The following is an 18,286-nucleotide window of genomic DNA, read 5'->3' on the forward strand; positions in this document are numbered from 1 at the left end:
TAATATGTAATACCTATGATTTAGATGTTTGTTTTTGTAGTTTTAAATTATTTGTGTGACTCTATATCATAGGTTGTTTATTCCATAACCTATAGTATTGACAATTAATATACCTATATTTTGGATAGATGTATTTAAATCCTAATAGAGTTTTACCTTTGAAATAGATCTATGAAGGTAATTTGCAATTGTATAAGGAATCACAACATGCAGGGCACTAGTAGTTGGGAGATTTATGAAGACTACATTGCAAAGTGCTAGTCGAGATGACGGATGAAGTGTTATAATGTTCTTTATATTAGGTTCGAAAATGTAAAGTTTATATTTCAATTGTAAAAACAAATTTAAAATTGTTTATTTCAATACTGGATGAACATCATTTATGGTTGTACTCATTGTCCCTATTTCAATAAATTTTTAGGTTTATTCCTTCAAAAAGAATGTGTATTTAAATTATCTTGATATTAAAAATAAACTTCTTAATATTGTAAAGTTCAATTTCAATTGTAAAACAATGAATGATAATAATGAGTTTGCTAAATTATAGTGCAAAAACTCTTGCACATTCAAAATTATTCAATGTGCCACAATTAAGGGATAATTATATATTAAGCAAACTCTACAGTTACACATAACTATTATGTGGTCCTTGACCACCTCATAGAATCAGGCACCTATGTGGAGAAAAATGTAGGGGCGGAAAAAAAAAATCTTAAAGCAATCAATCTACATCAAGTACATTTTACACGGGCTAATTACATTAACTCGACCATTTTAGAAAATTAATGAATATGGAATGATTGTATAACTACACCTATTAGAACAGATAAGCAAAATAACATACCTTAATGAGAGGATGTTTAATCATGTCGAGAAAGAGAAATATTTATATAATAGGAATATAACAGAATCTGATGATACACAATAGCAAATATATAGATCACATCGGAAAGGAAAAAATATAGAATAATTAAGGCAATTAATCGTTTCAAATAAGAGAAAAATCAAGGATTAAATTGATTGTATTAAATTCTAAATATTTAAATTCAAAAAATAGTCAACAACTATATTTGAGGAATATTTTATTTATTCAATCAGAAGGGCAAAAAAGTCAAACTAAAAAATGTGAAAAATGTTTATTATAGATTTAAAACCTATAAGGAAGGTTCAATTATGTGAATTGGGTGTAGATTAAAAAAAATATAGGGATGGGTTTTTCTTAATAGGAGCTTTGTTTTTTGGGTTTTTATCTAATTTTCTCAACAAATAATCAACAATCACACTTACATTCGCTAAAACAATGTATGAATAAATATGAGGCTGTGGAATAATCTGACATTGCCCAATATAAACAATTAGGGGTGACACCTATGCAGTTTCAATTCATCATTCAATGCAGACCATATTACCCAATGATGCATATGGAATTCTAGTCCACATTACCAAGAAGTGGTCAATAATCGTTAGCAAATGAAATAGCCTTCGGCATAGCAGTCAATTATAATGACATGGGTCTGTGAACAGCGCTATGAACATATGATGTTAGAAAGGAGATGATAACTTCACAAACGAAACAACAGACAACTATAAAATTTACTTATACCCGTGTTCAAAACTTATGCCGTGATGGAATGCAGACACAGTGAATCCGTATTTATATCCGTCGCCTTATTCACCGACAATACAACCGATCCACTTCAGTCAACATACTCTTCATAGACTCCCAGTTACAGTAGAGTGGTCCGCATCTTGTTTTAACTTTTATTCTTGGGCTGCGTTCGAATCAGGATTCGTCTGATATTGTTTCATGTACTGTACACTAGGTTTCTTTCCTCATATTTTTTAACATTGCCATTGCCACAAGCACTTCTAAAAAAAGTAATAAATTAAAAAAAGCATTCCCTCAACCAGACCTATTTACAGTGCAAAATGTTAGGACTCTAAGAAAGAGAGTAGATTAGAGTGCAAAATGTCAGCATCAAGTATCATAAATGATGTTATTCCATACTAATGTTGTTTAACTTGTAAATTGCACTCGAATTCCAGACGACCTTTTACAAGTAGTCAAGAAGGTGGACAATGAATTGGGAATACCCGATCATTTGATAGGAAATTCACCCAATTTCGTATTTGTTTCGACTTAAAGCCACTTGCTCAATCATAGTTACATTCATAACCTAGACCATGACCATATTCTAATTCCTCAACGGTAACCCCATCGAGACTTACAACAACGTAGCAGCTGACCCCTTGATGGGCTTATTAGATTATTATATGCATGAGTTGTCAGAAAGTTAGGCAAATTCATCATAGATTCGAATTCAATCCTCTTAATGAATCATAGTAACATACTAGTCTGATAAACCGTGCTTTGCTGCGGGTCTTTTTGTCATTGATATGCGTTATTGAAAAAAGAATAAGCAGTGTTCATATCCATATAAAGGTGTATTATAAACTCATTCATATGCTGATAAAAGGCTTGAAAAAATAGGAATTTGATTCGCTCGGGATAAAAATTTAGTTCAATAAATATAGCAATGGTAGGAATGGTGGTAATGATTTTCCCTAATTTAAGCTTTATACAAAATGGTGGTCTCACCAGAGGCATCAAGATCCACCATAAGAATATGCATCTCTTTCTTAGCAAAATATCTGTTGAAAAATTTGGTGAAAGACAACCCCATCTTATATCTAAAACAATCCATAATTCCATATTAACCAAATTATGTCAGAAAGACAGAAACCTATTCTTTTCCAACAAAGGTCCCGTTGTCATGCCCCAAAATTTGGAGGTGAAAACTGTACTTTTATTAAGTCGAATTGAAATAAAGAAAAGCTTCGAAATATACTTTAGTTCACTTGAAAAAAATAAAACTTAAATATTAATAAATAAAAAAAGGTAACGGAAGCTCCATTCTAAAATTTAGAACAATCTTAAACAAGAAACTTGAATTTTATTCTAGGGGACGCCAACCCAACCACTAGCTGCTACCAAGTCTTCTAAGCATTCAATTCATCTTCAGTACCTGGAACCACAACAAATTACTAATGAGATATAAACTCAGTAAGTAACTATAACACATCACGTATAACAAATAGGAAGGCATTCCATACTTATATACGATATAGTAAAATGCATGGTACATGGAGTGCACTCAAAACAAATCAAACTGAACTTTCTAGGTCCCTCTAGACATAACATACCAATGAGACCCAAACTTATCAGAGGTGGGAGACAGACGTCACCCGTCGGTGACGAACCCACTCGAACCCACTATGTGGGCCATATAATAGACAATGCAGAACCTGCAAAGACAAAACAGTGCATAATTTGCACTTACAGAACAGATTTCTCCCCAGACAGCCTATTGGTATTGATATGCCAAGAGAGTACCTAGCAGAAATCTCTTTCAAAACTTATCAAATTTTGCATGATGCATACGTACTAGTAGAAGCCAAAGCATTCACAACGGAAACAAAAATGGTGCACTCAAAATCATAAGCGTATAATATATAATATAGTAACGTATCATCAATAATATATTTATCATGGTTCCAGAGCAAACAAAAGTTACTTACCTCAACTAACCAAGCTATAAAAGCAACTGGTAGAGTGTCCTAAGTTGCGGTTTCTGGGCTTAAAGCAAACAAAAACTCAAAATGAGACACGAACTAGAACCTTATAACCTGCGGTAAAAGCAATCTGGCAGGGCCTACGTCCGAAGGAAAAATCTCTCTTGCTACAGTCGCTAATCAAAACCCGTGAAAATTTACAGGATTAAACTAGACATACTCAAGTATCTACTGTAAAATATCAAGTCAAAGGAATACTAAAAACTTGTCCAAATAATTTTCCAAAACCGACATCTGTTGCTGCCAGGAAACAAAACCTTCACCAACAATGATTCTTCCAAAAATTCCATGGGATTCAATATGAACTAAAACTTGTTGAAATTTGGCAACTCTGTTTAAGGCTCAATATTTAGCTTATGATAAAAATTTGGGAGCAAAATCAGTTTTTCCAGAACCCCAAAAGCTGTCTTCAAAACAGAATCCAAAATAAGCCTCTCCACCTAAACAGCTAGATTCAGATGGTTAACGAATTTTACAAAAATAATTATGAATGATAAATTCATTAAAATTTTACCCCAGAAATTAGACATAAAGAGAAACGTTCCAGAAAAATATGACGGCTAAAACAAAGCATTTGGCTCTTCAAACAATGACTGTAACACGTTCCTAACTTCTGTCAGCAGAAAACCTGTTTCCTCTATGTCAACTTTGAAAAATCACCATAAATTCGATTCTTAATATATTTCTGTGAAATCAACTCCAAAATAACCCTTGATAAGTCTAATTTCAAATAATGAAAGAACCATAATCGTTTAAATAAAAATACCTGGTCGAAATTGTAACAAAAACACCTGATCTCAGACTTGATACTTCGTCTCAAGACTTTGTGGTCAGCGCAGCCTAACCTATTTTCTCCTTTCTCTATCCTTGCACGCAGACGTTGTTCTCTCTTCTTTTTCTACCTTAAACACGTCTAAAACACTTTTCTTCTCTCTCAAAACTCATAGGTTCAGTTAACTTATTAGAAAATATCTAATAAGTTTTAGACTTCTAAGTAAACACAACCTCTTTGTAACAACTAGTTTAAAATTTCTATTTTCCTTTTTACTAAAATAACTAATTAACCTTAAAACAAACTTTTTATATGCATTATACAGTTTTTCGATGATTATAAGCATTATACAATTACTTTAAATTTTCATAAGCATATATCTAAGGAAAAAATATCGTTTTAGTCACTCAATTTTCGCTTGACTGACACTTTGGTCACTCATGTTTATAAAATCTCACTTTAGTCACCCAACTTTAACTCCGACTATCACTTTAATTAGTCCGCCAGTGAATTTTTTCGATAAAAAAAAGTCACATGACACCTAACATGCCATTTTTTAAGGGTTATTTTCGTCCTATAATTTCAGAAAATTTCAACCTATATTCAAACCAAATGTCTCACATCTCTTCAACATCTTAAAATAACCATTGAAAAATGGCATGAGAGGCGTCATGTGACTTTTTTTATTGGAAAAATTCACTGGTGGACTAAAGTGATAATCGGAGTTAAATTTGAGTGACTAAAGTGAGATTTTATAAACATGAGTGACCAAAGTGTCAATCAAGCGAAAGTTAAGTGACTAAAACTATATTTTTTCCTATATCTAAATATAATAAATAATGTCCATGACAATATAGTAAATCTCTAAAAAATGAAAGGGCTAAAGAGTCATGGCACTATTCATTCATTAGTAACTTTCATTTTCCTTTAGTATATACTAGAAAAGGCGACCGCACGATGCCGCGGGAATTGGATTTGTTAGTTGTTAAATTTTTTTATGTAGTGCTTAGTTGTTAAACAATTCTTTTTGTAATTCTAATAAAAAATGTAATAGATCATAGTTATATAAGTTTGAGAAGTGTAATTTTAGATTCTAGCTTAAGCAGATTATGGCCGATTTATAAACAAAGTCTCTATAGTGCAAGTCTTAAGCCGCTTGAACCGATGACACATTTGCGAGAACTACAATTACAGAAATATGATTAATGAAACTCTTCCATTTTTAAGAGTATTTGTAATTAAAAATTGAAATTTTTATCTTATGTCCACACACATCCATCGATGAATTATTTACAAGCGTGATGTAAAAAAATAAACAAGTTTTGCGTTCATCACGCCATCGGTCAACCAAGAAAACATGCAAGTGACTACAGTTGACCAATCCGATCGGATTCGAAAATATGGTGAAATTGACTAAATTTTTAACCACACTCTTATTTTATTGTAATAATCACATCCAAATGTCAGTTTTCTCATTTTCTTTGAACTGCTATATGTTGCTCTTTGGAGTGTATGATGTATAAATATAGATTTATAAAAAATTAGTGCCTTTAAAAATTTATTTATCAATAAATTAGTATCTATATATAAATAAAGTTTTTTGGTACAATATAGAATTATAGATATGTTATCTTTGATTGTATTTGATCATTATCCAATGAATTTCCAAAGCTTGATTAAAAAAAAAATATTTGTGTCTTTAAATATTTATTTATATATAAAGCCTGCAAGGCCCGGCCCAAAAAAGCCCGCAAGGCCAAGCCCGGCCAGGCCCGAAAAAGCCCGCAAAGCCCGCTTTATATGGACGGGCTTGGATCCGTCTATTTTTAATAAAGCCCGGCCCGCTATTATTTAAAAATATAGCAAGGCCCGGCCCAAGCCCGCTATGCCCGGCCCGGCCCGTTGACGACCCCTAACAACCCTATCTGACTAACACCAAAACTGTAATTTAGAATAAAACAAAGGGCAAAACCGTAAGTTCTCTCCGACCAACAATGAACAGTCCTTATGAACAGTCTTTCAACTTTAGATGTATGCATGTATAACTAGGCAGTTCCTCCCGCGCAATGCCGCGGGTTTGTTTGCTTGCTAATAATGAACGCTTTGATGCTCATGTCAAGTCGAGGTACATACCGATCGATTCAACCTCTGAATTACCGGCAGATAATTTCAATCACAACCCCTAACTCAAAACCATTCTTTTCTCCTTCGCTCAATCACCAGGCTACTACAAATTGAAGTAAAATCAATTTTCATACTAAATTCTCATGAGAAAAAAAAAAACTTGAACACAGAAGAGCAATTAGCACCACAAAGTCACAAACATTCTCACTAACCAAAAAAAAAAGGGAAAGAAATGAGAACAATAGCTGGTTGAATGCAAGTACTATGTCATAAAATTCAAAGTAATCAAAATCAAACTAACATAGTATTCTGAAGAGGCCTAAATTTCAGGATCTTAGCTTTGGCTCTTCATATTTTGGAGTGCTTTCACTTTCTTCATTATGCCTTTTAAAATCTCTTAACTTGCTATTCTCTGTGTGCATCTATTCAATTCTCTATTCACTACTAGCAAAACGGGCAACTCACACAGATTTTAGTCACACAGATATTCCACAGCCACAGATATCCGTGTGAAAGACAATTACACACAAATAACCGTATAAAATCAGTTGAATTGGACCCACATGAATTTTTGTCATACCAATAGCGACAAAAATCCGTGTGAAATAACAATTTACACAGATTTCAGTGTGAAAGCTAAGATACTTTCTCATCTATTCACACGGTTGTCCGTGGAAAAATCAGTTCACACAGATTTTAGTGTGAATAAAGTATTTCATTATTTAAACATGAATTTTTTTTTATTTTTATACGTATTATACAACTACGGCCTTCAGTAGCTAATACAATTTGATACAGATGTCTGTGTGAAATAGGCATCACACATATATCAGTGTACAATGAACATACTGATATCCATGTGAGAATATAATTTTCATACGGAATTCCGTGTGAAAATTGGAATGACAATTGACTTGACAGAAGTAGATTACCGAGGTAAATACACACGGACATCAGTAAGAGTTGGAAATGCATTTTCACGCGGATTTCAGTAGCTATACTGCTTAAAACTAGAAGATTGATCAGAAGTATGCCATTGTTATTCTCTGTCATTGTTTTCATTTCTTGAGCTGCATAGATGATGATGAAGAAGGTTGTCAATGATTTCTATTGATTCATAGATTTCAGGTATTATTTTCCACTTCTCTTAACCTCAGATTGTATATTTCAAGTAGATATGATGGTGTATTCATGAATGGTTTTAAGATATTCACATGATATAATTTTTTTTTTTGAAAGGAGAAAAAAATTCATGATCATGATATATAGAAAGACATAATTTGAAGAATGAAAGTCTACAAAAGTTGTTGTTTGGATCATTGGTTTACTCTATATAGAAAATATATTGTTTGTTTGTATAGAAACTAAAATGAGATTAATAATTAGTTGGTTGTAAATTGATTGCAAATTTTCTAATTTATTATATTCATAATTAGAATTTACTGCTGAAACTTTGCTTAGAGTAGGATGATATAAATTTTCCAAACACAATGTAATTGTATAAATTTATACCAATTGCTTGTGAAGAAAATTTATATATACCCTTCAAATTTCTGTAAAATTCATTACATTATTGCATAAAGCCTTAGTACCCGTTTAAGGATTTGGTATTGGAATTTGATGTGCCTCCATGCCCAATCCTTAAATTGTCCCATTTTTGGACAGTTTGGTAATGAGGTATTATGTATACTCTATGATACTTATTCATCGTTACATGTTATTTGGAAAATTCGACAGCCCGACCCTATGATCCCGCTATGCTTATTAAGTTTGTGCATAGGTGGGATCATAAGCGGAGTGCTGCCGAATTTTTCAATAATATGTAGCGATGATTTAGGTATCATAGAGATATACATAATATGTCATTGCTGAATGGGCTAGGTTCTACACCTTAGGAATGAAGATATAAGGCGATAGTTAATTTATTGATCATATGTGATTTATTAATTGATTTTTTCATTATGCAGTGATTCTTTACCGAACCAGCGAGTAGTTGAGCAATATAGACAAATATTGGGTGTTTCTCAATCGAGAAACGGATGAATATATTTTTGGGCTCCGTTCATTTATCAACCATGCAGTAGCTATCTCCCCTATTCCCAATAGAATCTATTGCCCTTATAAAGAGTGTAAAAATCGGTGGAGACAATCTGTGAAAGATGTGAAAAACCATATACGTTGTGTAGGCATGTGGAATGACTATGTAAACATGCCTTGGACCGCACACGGCGAGCAATTACCCCTAATAAGTGAACTTGACGTGGCAGGTTCCTCCGCCCCACAAGATGTTATGCCAGAAGATGATATGGCTAATATGTTGCAGGATGCTTTTGGGTTTCATGATGATACTACCATGCCTTCGTCCTCTTCAGAGGTAGTTGGAGGTCATGACTCTGGTCCAACCCCAGATGCCAATAAATTCTACAAGCTACTTGACGATGCAGATACTGATCTTTTTCCTGGAGCACGAATGAAGAAGCTTCAATTTCTACTAAGGCTATATAAGATTAAGTGTTTGCACTCAAATAGTGATGTATCTTTTTCTGAAACTCTAGATCTATTGAGAGACACATTTTCTGCAAATACGACTCTCCCAAAGAGTTTTTACAAGACAAAAAAATTGATGAAGGAGATCGGTTTATCGTATGAAAAAATTGAGTGCATGTCCGAATGATTGTATGTTGTATTGGAAAGAGCATGAAAATGATACAAGTTGTCAAGTTTGTGGTATTATGATTACACGCATTTTTATGCATGTAATTGTATCTAAAACACGAGAATTAGGCTAATCCTCAAGTCAATTATTATGTAATTAATCTATTTTATTTATTTTGTAGAAAATAAACGGAGTTGCAGAAACAAAGTGAAAAATGCACAAATTTGAAGCAAATTGGAGTGTTCGACAAAAGGACGATGTGGTAAATATCAGTGAACTATGGTCTATGACATGAAGGGACTGAAAACCAATTGCCTCCGATAATATATGTGAAAATGCATTCATTTAATTAATTATGCATGATTGCATGCTTAGGCCATAATTACGTGCAGCAATTAAACAATATTTGTTTAATTGACTTGAGCCATTTAGAAGCCTACAATTGGCAGCCCAGGACCAATGAAATCCTTATCTCTTCCTCTTCGACAACGGACCACGGCCCATCTATTTTTCATTTTGCAATTGGTTTCACCCACAAACCTAACAGCCACGTGGCATCTATCTCATTCCTTTCTTCTCTCTTTTAAAAACCCACCAAGACCACATATATATATATATATTACCCTCATCATCTCTTCAAGAGGGACGAACAGTAGCAGCGCCGCACCAAAATAGGGTAGCCCTTTGGGCTGCTCTCATTCTCTCCTTCCTCCTCCATTTTCCATATTTTCTTTAGTTTATTTTAGAAATTTGAAGGATTTACTCACCCAAAGCTTCAAGGATTCATCAAAGGCTTCTCCCATAAAATTTGGGTGAAGGAACCTCCCTAACACCTGGCATTCTCATTTATATTGTTTACTCTTTTATTAATTTCTTTGCATTTTTATTAGTTGCTTTACATTTTATTACTTTTTGTTAATATAAAATCAACTCTCAATATTGAACTCCAACTCATTGTAAATAATCATCACTAGGCTCTTAGTTTTGATTAGGCTTTGGTGAAAATCAAAGCCGAGCATTGCTAAGGCTTGGTGCCTTAGATTAGACTTTTTATTTGTTTTTATTCTCCTTTATTTGCTTAGTGACTTTAGCTCCGACTACCCAAGGATTGTGGGTTAGCCACTAATTCCCGTGGTACGATAATTTTGGGCTCAATACTTTCCTTACTTAACACGATTTGTATGCTTGCGAGAGTTTATGCATCAAGTCAATGGCTCCGTTGCCGGGGATTAGGGTTTAATAGCCTTAATCCCTTGGTGAATCGGTTCTTTAGGTCACATTAGCATATTGTTGTTTCCTTATTTAAAAAAAAAAAATTGGTTGTTTATTTTGTTTGCTTACTCTCTAATTTATATTTTCTAATTTTTTGGTTACTAATCTTACTTTTGGGAACTCATAGGTGCTTATTTCTTATCATATTGAGCTATGGATCAATGGAACTATGGATGGGAAGATCCGAGGGGATATGAGCAAGAAAGTTTCTATGGTGGAGGTCATCAAGAGTGGAATTCTCATGCGGTGGGTTCTATGTCTTCTTGCAATGAAACTTGTGCTTTGTGTTATTCTCCGTGGCATTCACCTTTTGAGTGCTCTTTAAGATTTGAATGCCCGAATTTTATGCAAGAGTGTGAGTACATGTATCAAGAGACATTTGTACCCGATGCATATCCACAAGATGAAGCTTATGAGCCTAGAAAGGAATTCGTTGAAGGACTACTAGCTCAATTGCAAGCCTCCCGAGATCTTTTACATGCCTCTTAAGCTAGGATTTCACAAGAGACCATGGTTCCCGAAGCATATCCTCATGAGCAAGTGTATGAGTCTAGGAAGCTTTCTCTTGAAGAATTGCTAGCTCAATTGCAAGCATCCCAAGCTCGATTGCAAGCTTCTCAAGAAATGCTTATACATTCCAATGAGCAACTTGAGGCTAGTCTTGCACATGAGCCACCCTTAACCATTTATAGGCATGAATCTTTCTTTGACCAAGTGGAGCCTATTTCAAGAGAAGAAGCGTATATCGAGCATCTTGAGCGAGAGTCTTTTATGCAAGTTGAAGATGATGATAGTGATGTTGATGTACAGCATAGTGAGCTTGGTTATGAAAGTTTCAATGCAAGTGGAGTGAGAGACTACACTTCGGCGGAATGGGTGCAATATAGGAAATCTAAGCTTCCAAATGGAGGGGAGATATTTGAAAATGATTCCGAAGAAGATGATAGCTTGTCTAGTGAGGAGGATGTGGAGTTTAAAGTCATACACCATAATCCCTTGTTCATCGAGGAGGATGCGGAGCTTGAAGTCATACACCATAATCCCTTGTTCATTGAGGTCGATATTCCCATAGCTAAAGAGAGTTCTTCACTACCTTATGATGAAGAAGTTGAAGAGCCAAGGTTTTCTCTCCTCCTACATCCAAGGAGATCCATCATGAGCTTCCCAAGGTGGAGAGTAGAACATTGAGCACTTATGTTCTTAATGAGAGGATTGGGATCAAGGTACTTTTACCTCCCAATCCACCATTAAGTGGTCAATGTTTCTACAATGAGGTGATGGCTTGGAAAGGAGCACTTGCACTCACCCTTCCCCATCACTCTCAAGAGCTTCTACCACCTATTGTTCCTATGAGCATCATTTTTACACCACATGAGAAGGAGAAGGCAAGGATATTGATTCCTAGAAGAAAAATTGAGAAGAAGAGGAAGATTAAGAAGCTACACTTTTGGCCACCAATTGATGTTTTCTTGGATAGCTCTTGGTCTTGCCTTTATGACATGTCGAAGAGTCCCTTAGCCCCAAACAATAGGGTGGTCGTACTTGAGAAGTATCCACCTTGACAAAGATCATGTTCTATAGACCGGCTTGGGGTCTTTAAAAACAAGCGCTTCTAGGGAGGAAACCCTAGGTGATTTTGAAATTTCCTGGTTTATTTTGCATCAATAAGGCTATTTAGCCAACGTTTTGGGAGGATGGGAGGTGTTCGGAGTTGGAAGTGTGAAGAAAGAATGAATGTGATAGTGAGCAGTTTCTGTCCAGAATTTTCATTTTATTTTGGGTGACTAAAGTTTCAGATTTACATGTTATTTTGAGCTAATTTTTTTTGTAAACATTCCACTATGTGTCTACTGTCTTGTGACAAAATTTCAGCCCCTTTGAGTTTCTGGAACTCCAATTATTCAATGGTCAATGCATGAAGGTTAGAACAGAGACAGCTTCTGTACAGTGACTTTGAGAAGCCACATCCTCTACATATCAAGCAATTTGGAGCTAATATTTTTCACAGGTGTATCTTCATATGTTCTCTGTATGCTGGAAAAACATTTTTTTATTTGAACTTTCCTAGCTTCTGATATAGTGTTCCAAGTGACAGTGGTCAGAAACAGGGCACAGCAGAAACTGCAGAACACAACAGTGAGTTTGGAGGCCAACGATTTTTGACTCAGAATTAATTTTTCAGTGAAATTTTAATAGAAGGTATCTCGATGAGTCTAATTTCATTTTCAGTTGGTCTCACTCTCTTTGCACCTTTGGAGCCTAACTTATTGCAGTTTTGGTGACTGCGGGTCAGCAGAAGTCTTCATGACAGATCGGCAATTTTGACTAGCTTTGGTTTTCATCTCAGTTGGAGATAGGTGGCTCACTTTATATGGATAGAAAGCTCTCTGAGTCTACTTTCCAATTCAAGGGGTTTCACTTACTTATCACTTTTTGATTTTGAGATATGGGCATTAAAAGACAGAAGAGTCATTGCTGAAATTTTTCTGCACTCACTAGTTTGTGTTCACTCGGGTTGGTTGGACTTCTTTGCACTTTATTTCATCTTTAGAGGGTAATATATGGGCATTCGTGAGGTATGTTGGATGTGGTCAAGGCCATGTGTTTAATGGAGGACTCTTTTCCTTATTGTTTGAAGTGGTTGTTGTGTGACGCATTGCTCAAGGACATTTATGTTCTAAATGGAATCGATCTTTTCATGAGCATCTAGAGCTAGCTTGGAGCATATGTTAAGGAAGTTAAGGCCTTGTGCCTTGAGGTTGGTGTCTCATATTTGTCTTCTCCGAAGGGCGCGAGCAATGGAGGTCTACAAAGGGGGTTTTCAGTATCTTTTCTCCGCATTTAAATTTTCATTTTCATAGTTAATTTTTGTGCCTTCGCCCGGACTTCACTCTCATGCCTAACTCCAACTTGGATTTAGCTTTCAAGCTCACTTTGCAACATTGAGGACAATGTTGGTTTTAAGTGTGGGGGTGAGGGCTCGGGTGCTCTATTTTCTTCATTAAAAAAAAAATTAGCTTTTTATAATTATATTTTAGTGGTTAATGCCTTTTTCCAACCCCAATGACGAGTCATGGACTTAACTTGTTATGATTGTGGATAGATTAAGCATGATCTAGGACTTTGAATTTGTTTTGTGATTAAGTGTATATGTGATCTATGCTTGACTATATGTGTGCACATAGCCTATGGTTAGGTTGGTTCATCATAATTAGAGAATCATATAGATGATTTGATTAACTTGCATGTCTTATTTGTGAGCTTTTGAGCCTAATATCTATAGTGTATGCATCGTTCATTCACTTACTCTTTCATGTGTGTACAATTTCATGACATTGCGTATCTAGAACTTGCTTGAGACCTCTCGAATCTACTTTTAGCTTACGACGGGATAGAAAGGATTGACAATTATGCTTAATACCACCATGGCCAAAGAAGCATGTGCCCAAAGATATTTACCACTAGATTGCCACTTGAGCTTATTTATATATTTAGCCTTCTTGTTCATTCTCTCCACAAATTTCTACCTAGCCTAAACACTTTTATCCTACCCTTCTATGGTAGTTGGTGAAGCAATTCGAGAGAATGACTTTATGTTTGAGTGCTTCAAAAGAAAGAAAAAGTCAAAAGTGTGAGGTTACAAAAGAATAAGTGGGGGGGGGGGGGGGGGGGGTGAGTGATTTGTATAGAAAAGAAAGTTCTCAAAAAAAAAAAGAAGAAGAAGAAGAAAGTTTGTGAAAATAGTAGGGGTGGGATTGGCTCGGTACGGGTTGGTAATTAAGGTATACCGAAGCTGAGACCGATTTTTTGACTCGGTTCGGTACGGCTCGGTACTCATAAAAATGCCTAACAAAACCGAACCGTCCCGAAACCGATCGGTTCGGAACTAGTTCGGCACCATTCGGTACCCCAGTTCTGCTTTCAAAATTCTGTGAAGTTTGAACTTTCAACTTTCAAAGCAATGCTCAACTGACCAAGCAATGCAGTCCTTCTTCTGTTCTTCTCTTCATCATGATAGAAACTAGAAAGTAAAGACAGTAAGCAACTAATCATTGGAGACATGACTAAGTAAGACAGTAAGGCGTAAGCAATCAAGGCATGACAAAGCAAGACTGTAATACAGTAAGCAATAAACTCATAAACTTATAATCTGATAAATAAAGTAATAAACTGGTAAACTAAAGGCAATCCAAGGCATGACTAAGTAATTCAATAAGCAACTAAACATTGCAGCAAAGGCTTACTATATTACAAGTTTACAACAATACAACCCAAATAAACTCATAGAAGTATTGCACAAAGGCTGAAACCATAAAAAATTAAAAAGTTTAAAACTGAAAATGAGATTGAGAAATGAGGAGTGAGGACATTTAATGAAATTATAGAAATTAAGAATGAGCAAAAGCCAACAATGAGGACAGTCAACTTGTTTCTGAGTCTTCAGAACTAGAATTTTCAGATTCATCTTCAATCACCTCCACATCTTCAATCATTTGAAATTCAAAAGAATCAAAACCCAATAATACTCAGACTTACTCCTAGCTTTCCGGCCTTTCTCATTGATAATCAAATCAAAGCCTTCTTGAGTTCTTGAGTTCGTGAAAGCTGCAGACGTATTGGAATCGGAGCTTCAACTTCTTGTCTTCTTTAGTTCTTACTTCTTCTCTTCAATTTGAATGGAATCGTGGTGCATCGAACAAAGGAGGTTTGGCTGTTTGAGAGTGAAGGCGGCTTCTTTAGGTTGAAATGTCAAATGAGTGAATAACCTACCCGAGCTGCAGCCCTGCATCGATTTGGAGCAAATTAATGGGTCGGGTCGGTAACACCCCGGTATTAAAAAGGCCCAATCTGATCCCGACCCGAGCCAATATAATCGGTACGGTCTCGGTTCGGTACTACAGAAAACATAAATGAAACCGAGTCGATCGGTATCTGATACGTGCAAAAGCATCGTCAATTTAAACCCTGAAAAATATCATCGTTAGTATAGAGCAAATAGGGTATCGTTCAAATCCGGGGATTGAGGGTGCTAACATGTGAGAAACAAATTAATATACAAGTTACGAAAATTATAAGAACATTTACAAGTTTACACGAAAATTAGAAAAACAACAAAGAAAGAATTAGAGAGAAAACATACATGTCACACGAAATTAGAAGACAAAAGAATGAGAGAAACAATCAAAATACACAAGTATATATAGACAATTCGAAAAGAAGAGAGAATTTATAAGTTAGAAAAGGTTTTGGAAATCCTACTCCTATTTATACACAATTTACAAATCCATATCACATAGGGAATCCATATACAACAAGGAAACAAAAATCCCTAAAGAACACCACCAAAAATCCCTAAGAAACACAATTCCTAAAAAACACCAAAGAAATCCCTATTTTTTAGCAATCCCTATAAAACACAAGACAATTTCCTAAAAAACACTAAATTAATTCCTAGAAAACACTAACACATATTTACTATTCACGGAATTACTATTCACGAATTTTAAACACATTTTTATTTTATTTAATTATCTAAGTTAACATGCTACCTAAAAACTCTAAGTTAATTTTAATTATTTACAAATATACAAAAACACATAACATAAAAGATGGGGGGTTTTTTGAAAGATTGAAAAACATAAATTTTCAGAAAACAAATAAAAGATTAAAATCGTTTCTGTACAAAGGTGGGAAAAGAAGAATTTTCGAAAATGCAATTTATCAAGAACTTATCACGAATCAATGTTTCATGCATCCCTTAATCTTTATTAATCACCAAGAATGCCATCAACCAAGACACAAAGATCAAAGCAACCAATGTCCCTTTTAACTTTCTTTCTTATGTTAATCGAAATAGCAAACACCAAATCAATTTATTTTGAAAACCCGAATACACACATACGTTGAAAATTCGTTTTCAAATCATTAAGTTCAAGAAAGAATTGATGAACATGCAACTCCAAGGGCGTCACTACTCATCATCACATGCATAATCTGATTTCGACTCAAAGCAAGCCGTTACTACTTATTTCGAATTAGAGTTTACCAAGCATAAACCTAATTACTAGCAAGTTACATGCAAGTCATCTATGGTTTCAACCACGTCAATCATTAACATGTAATGAAGCACAAAATCAGAATATCATTCAATCAATTCGGCAATCAATCAAGACAAAGAACACTCAAAACAAATCAAACATGAAAAGACATCAAAATTATACTTCGAAAATAGTTTTGCATACTCAAAGGATTCAACTTACACGTAGATAATCCAAAGCAGAAAATCTATCTAACAATTACACAAAACCGTGAAGTACATGTATGATAAGGCTTATGAACAACCCTTAGTTACGTCCCAAGGTCCAAAGCAGCTCCTTAGCACGGCAACAAGTGATGACCACGGCTATGGAGGGTGATGGCACGGCTTGCTCCTTGAAGAATTATGAAAACCTGAAACTTGAGAGCACACAAGTGAGAATACGAAATTGTGGAGAAAAATGTTGTGTCCCCTGAACGTCATACACACAAGGTATATATAGAAGAACGTTCCAAGGCACTCCCAATTCGTTTCTACTTGGTTTCTCCAAAGTTATGTTGATTTAGGACTTGTTTGGCACAAAGCAGATTTCCGGCAGACTTGACCTCAGTGCATTAAAACGATCATAACTTCTTCTAGAAAATAGATATCGACGAGCTGTAAAAAGTTCTGGAAACTAGACATCTGTAGCTTTCTAACCATATAAAGATCATAATTTTTTGAGCTCTGAGCGATTTATGACACTCCGTTGAAGTTGACTGATCTGCACAGGCAGTAATCCGAATCTGTAATGGATTTGACTTTTAAAGCATAAGTTGAGTCCAATTCGGTTTCCCTTGCCATCACATGCCTCTCACATGTCTTCCACGCCTTATTGAAGAATGAAACGTCAAGAACTCCCTAGAACCTTCAAGAATCTCACGGCAATTCCAATCCATACTCAACTAGAAATCCAAACTCCACATTGCTTTGAAATCCGAATTCCTTGTTGCTTTCTCTTCCATGTGCACGGCAAATGATCTTCTTGAGACTTCTAGATACTTCATGAACGTTCCAAGGCTCTCCTAGTATGAGTAGAACTCCATATGCAAGTAGGTTTCCTAGTTGAATACTGCTTTCTTTTCCGAGATACTTCTACACTCTTCCGGAACCTTCTTGAGTAATCCTTATCCAACAGGGACTCCTTATCACACTAGTATTCCTTATCTGAGTAGAATTGGGTTTCCTTGTCCAAGTAGAACTCCTAGTCCAACTCAGCTTCAGACTCCTACTTCAACTGGGATTCCTTTTCCTAGTCAAACTGGGAAACTTCCATTTCTTTCCATTTCTGCGCCACTTGTGCCTTCCTTAGCCATTTTTGGACTTTGAGACTCCATTTTACCTGTAAAAACACTAACTAAGTTAAATTGATCAAGATAAAGGAAATAACTTAGCAAAATATAGGGTTTAAACATTATAAACGTCGCATTTTATGCTCCTATCAGTATCGGTACCGGTTTGGTCGGTATCGGTTTCTCAGTCTCAGATTCCCAGCCCTAGAAAAAAGAAAGAAAGTTCAAGGAAAAGAAAAGAAGAAAAGAAAAAAAAATAGAAGAAAAAAAAAAGGGAAAAGAAAAGAAAAAGTGTGGGAAAAAAAGAAGAAGGTAAAGTATTGTATATAGTTTAGCGTGGGTTGTATATTGGGTTTTAGAGTGAGTGACTTAGTATTCGAAAACAAAAGTCTTAAATCTTTACAAGAGAGAGTTGCTTCACCGATTTTTATGGAATTTGTATTTCCTTATCCTTCATTTCT

This window comes from Rosa rugosa, chromosome 4 (genome assembly GCF_958449725.1).
Source record: "Rosa rugosa chromosome 4, drRosRugo1.1, whole genome shotgun sequence".
NCBI classification, from domain to species: Eukaryota; Viridiplantae; Streptophyta; class Magnoliopsida; order Rosales; family Rosaceae; genus Rosa; species Rosa rugosa.